Below are 4975 nucleotides of genomic sequence, written 5' to 3'. Positions count from 1 at the left end.
AAAGAAAGAAAGAAAGAAAGAAAGAAAGAAAGAAAGAAAGAAAGAAAGAAAGAAAGAAAGAAAGAAAGAAAGAAAGAAAGAAAGAAAGAAAGGAGGAAAGAAAGAAAGAAGGAAAGAAAGACAGAAAGACAGAAAGACAGACAGACAGAAAGAAAGAAAGAAAAAAAGGAAGAAAGAAAAGAAGGAAGGAAGGAAGGGAGGGAAGAAGGAAGGAAGAATGAGAGAGAGAGAAAGAAAGAAAGGAGGGAAGGAGAAAGAGAGGAGAAAGAAGAACAGGACAGGGAGGGAGGAAGAAAGGAATGAAGAAACAAAGGAAGAAAGATTAGTTCAGCGCCCTCTTTTACAGAGAAGAAAATAAATACCTAGACATAAAGAGAGAGAGTGGCAAACAGGAAGTGAAAGAGGTAGGAAGGTAAAAACAGAGATGGAGGTAAACAGAGAGGAAGAAAAGGACAAAGAGAAGAAGAAAGAACTGATCCGCAGAAAGAGAAAGACAAAGATAAAAGAGAGGAGAGCAGAAAGACAGAGCAGCCAGGAATCAGAGAACACGGCCCAGGGCCTTGTTGACACAGGTGATGGGGGCTCAGTTTTGACAATGATTTTCTGGTATCAAGGACAGGAGCATGCTGCTAAGAGCCTTTCCTCTTCAGCAGCACAGCAGGGCCCTTGGAATCTTTCCACGGTCTCAAATCATAGCTTTAAACAGAGAAAGAGAGAGTGTGTATGAGTTGGTGTGAATTTTATGAATATGTTGTGTGTATGAGAACAAATGTGAGAATGAATGTCTTGCATATGAATGTGTTAGTGAACAATGTATATGTGATTTACACATAAGTGTGTGCATGAATGTGCATTATAAGTGTGAGAGTGTGTGTGTGTGTGTGTATCTTGAGGCTGGGAGTCAGGAAGCTGGGGTTCTAGAATTAGCTCTGACATTGACTTGCTGTGTGAACTTGAGCAAGTCATTCCTTCCTAAAGCTGTCTCCTCCTCTGTAAAATGAAGGAGGGTTGGCCTTGATAATCTCTAACCTATCTCTCAGCTCTAACATTATCTGATCCAGACCTATCACTTCTCATCTAGTCAACTGTAGCATCCTTCTAATTGGTCTGTCTGCTTCCAGGCTGTCCTCTCTTCAATCTATCTTCATGCAGCTGCCAAATTGATATTCCTAAATTTTGTAAAAAAAAAAATTATCTTGGTCTGACCATGTCACTCCCCTACTCAAGAAACTCCCATGGCTCCCTATTTCACATTTAAAGGCCTTTTATAATCTGGTCCATCCCTACCTTTTCAGGTTTAATGCACTTTGTTCTCTTTCACATTTTCTGTGTTTCAGCAAAATTGACCTATTATTGGTTGCTATAGATGGCACTCCCTCTTCCACCTCCAGGCCTTTGCACAGGTAGTCAGTCCCCTATAGTGCATGAATGTGCACTATAAGTGTGAGAGTGTGTGTGTGTGTGTGTGTGTGAGTGTGTGTGTGTGTGTGTGTGTGTGTGTGTGTGTGTGGGTGTGTGTGTGTGTATGTATCTTGAGGCTGGGAGTCAGGAAGCCGGGGTTCTAGAATTAGCAGTCAGGCCTGCAATGCACTCCCTCCTCACCTCTTCCACTTAGAATCCCCAGCATATTTCAAAGATCAACTCAAGCATTACCCCCTATATGAAGTCTGTACTGATCCCACTAATTACTAGTGTGCTACCCAACCCCTGAAAATTACTTAGCATCCACTTTGCGTATTTAGTATTTACTTTTCTGCAAGTATATCATTCCCTCCAATAGAACATAAACTCCCTGAGGGCATGAACTGGTGTTTTGTTTTGTTTTGTTTTACCTTACATCCCAAGATACCTCCCACAAATACATCTTTAATAAATTATTGTTAAATGAATATTCCAAAGCCCCATTCAGCTCTAAAATTCTGTGCTCTATTTACAACTTAAATGTCATTTAGTGAAAAGAAATTTTATTTAAATAAATTTCATTCACTTATATAGTACTGTTATACATATATGTGTATACACATATATCTGTATATATTCTATATATTCTATATATACATATATACATACGCACACACACATATACACAGCCACCCAGTGAGCTAAGTAACTATCATTAGCCCCACGTTACAGATGTTATACAAGTAGAGGCTATGTGTGGCACCTGGGGCACTGTACTAATACTAGCAGCCCCCACTATCTCTTGTGCTGCTCTCTTTAAACCTTCTACATTAATGTTAACTACATTATTTATTCAAAGAAAGAGTACAACATCTAAATAGTCCGTCAGGTGGCACCATACTCAAGCCACCAGCCACGGTCCAAGTCAGAGATCCCATGAGCATTGCTGATACTGCTATAAAAATATAAAAACCAAAGAAATGATCCAATATTTCCACAGGCTACCAGAGAACATTCAACCTGAAAATTCTCAGTCTACTCCCTCTCCCACCATTGCACAGTTTCTCACTTTGGTGCTGGCCAGGTTCTGAATTTAAGTTAGGAGATGAAAATGAAATGTCACTCCAAAATATTAAATCTAAAATTTGCACCCACCCTGTATCTGAGATTTTTTTCTCATGGGTCAAAGGACCTATTTTCTCTGTTCCCCCATCTGAAGAAAGCATCTACCCAACCATCTCCTGATACTCCTCCTTCACCTACAGGTTGTAGAAATGGAATTGGGGAGTCAGTCAATAAACATTTATTAAACTCCTGCTATGTGCCAGGCACTATATTAAAGTGCTATACGAAGAAAGATTAAAGACAATCTCTGCTATCAAGGAGCTCACAGCTGAATGGAGGAGACAACATGCAAACAACTACATGCAACTAAAGTATATGCAGAATAAATTGGAGATAATCACCAGAGGAAAGAATTAAAGGCATCAGAAAAGACTTTCTGTAGAAGGTGAGGTTTTGACTGGGACTTGAAGAAAGCCAATGAACCAGGGAAGGAAAGGATAAAAGAGGTGTGCATGTGTGCGAGTTTGCATGTGTGTGTGTTTGTGTGTGTGTGTGTGTGTGTGTGTGTGTGTGTGTGTGTGTAGACCCAGCTCATTAAGAAAATGAAGAAGAAAAGGGGAGAAGGGGGGATGAGTCAATATGTCTTCCTCTCTGTCTCACCAGCTGAAGAAGTTTTCACAAACTGAGAAATCTGGCTATCTGTCTAGCCTCGTTTCCACAAAGCCAATCCTGATCATTTCATTCTCTGGTCCAGATTCTCTATCAGGAAAGCTAAAGAGGGCATTCCTACATTGGAGGGGGGGTTGCTTGGACTAGATCCCTCTGAGTTTCCTTCATATTCCCATATTCTATGATTCTAAGCCCTGCATTTTTTGTCCTTAACACTTGAACCACACATTTGGCTAAGTGTGCCTTTCCCCAATTAGTAAAATATGTCTTATCCCAATTAGACTAAGTTTATTTTGGGAAAGGACCATGAGTGTTATACTTCCTCAGTTAGAGAATTCCAAGAGCTCTTTAGAAACAGTGAAGTGCGATAAAAAGATTTCTGGATTTATAGTCAGGAGAGATCCGGAGTCCAGCATCTGATCTATTACTAGCTGTGTGAGCAATAGCCTCTCAGAACTTTAGTTTTCTCACTTAAATCTCAGAGTTGGAAGTGACTTCAGAAACTATCTCATTTAACCAAAACCTAAACCTGAATCTCATCTATAAACACTTCACTTTGGTTGAAATTCTCGGCAAGCAGGCATCCACTCTCCCTCTCCTCAGGTTTTGCTTATGCTGAAATCTGCTGCTCTGCATCTTCTACTCATCGCCCTTAGTTCTGTTCTCAGAATAATCTCTTTTCCATAGAACCAGGTTTTTCCAGTCATACATGTCATCAATGTCATTTATTCCACTTCACCCTAAGTCACCAAAGTTAATACACAGCAAACTGCTTAGACCCACCCTGCATCTCTCCATTGCACTTTGTGTTGCGTTCTAATTTTGATCCTTCTAAGATCATGGTGTTCTGTGATTCACAGTTCTGTAGCATCTCCATGAGAATAATGATGTACAGATTTGAATTTTTGTGGTACTGAGGAGTTTGGAGTCACTGCAAGCACTCCCAGTTTCCCAAATAAGACCAAGTCCAACCTCCCTATTCTGCAGTTCTGGGTACAGCTCATCAGCCATTTACACAGCCTGTTCAAGATATATTAATAACCATAAGGTGTGAGAAAGGATTAGGAGTTAGGCTTCCACAATACAACAAGGGGATTCTGAGAAGGACTTCCAAGATCTTGTGGATAGTTCCTCAACCAATCAGAAAGTACCCCAAACATTCTGCAAACAACTAGTTCCTGAAGAAAAAGCCCTGGAGGCTAAACTAGTTGCAACACTTCAGGGTCAAGGACCGGACCTTGACAGGGCAAAGGTTTTTCTACACTGCGCTTGCTTAATAAGCTTATTGAATATTAACTGACATACCCCAAGGGTGGAGATAGCTGCCATTTTTGAACATGGGATACATGGGATGCATGAACTGACATGACATGGAGGAACATGGGATGGGTGTTTCAGGAAGAGCCTAACTCAGATGAGCTGGTCTAATCCTGGGCTCAGGTGGGATGAGTATGGATCTTACTAATCTTTTAAAAGTTGATTCTACCGCTGTACCAGCAGGCACGTGCTACTAGAGTGTGGGGTGCCTGCTTCTCATGAGAAGCATAATAAAGGCTTTCCTTAACTCACTCCTGTAATAGATTTTTGTTTCAGATTTTTCTAACAAAGGGATGGACTACCCATCCATTTCAACTGCAGTTCATAGTCCACACAATGAGAGTTCTTCATTCACTTCATTTTCTGTTCCAGTCTGAATAGCTTGATTCAATTCCACAAACATTTATTAAGCACCTATTGTTCACAAGTCTCTGTATGCAACACTAGGGAGACAGAGGGGGAGGGGGAAAGGAAGAGAATAAGCATTTATATATAGCACATACTATGTACCAGGCACTGTGCT

The sequence above is a fragment of the Vombatus ursinus genome, unplaced genomic scaffold (genome assembly GCF_900497805.2).
Source record: "Vombatus ursinus unplaced genomic scaffold, bare-nosed wombat genome assembly UNPS02005659.1, whole genome shotgun sequence".
Lineage (NCBI taxonomy): Eukaryota > Metazoa > Chordata > Mammalia > Diprotodontia > Vombatidae > Vombatus > Vombatus ursinus.
This window is presented reverse-complemented; position numbering follows the sequence as displayed.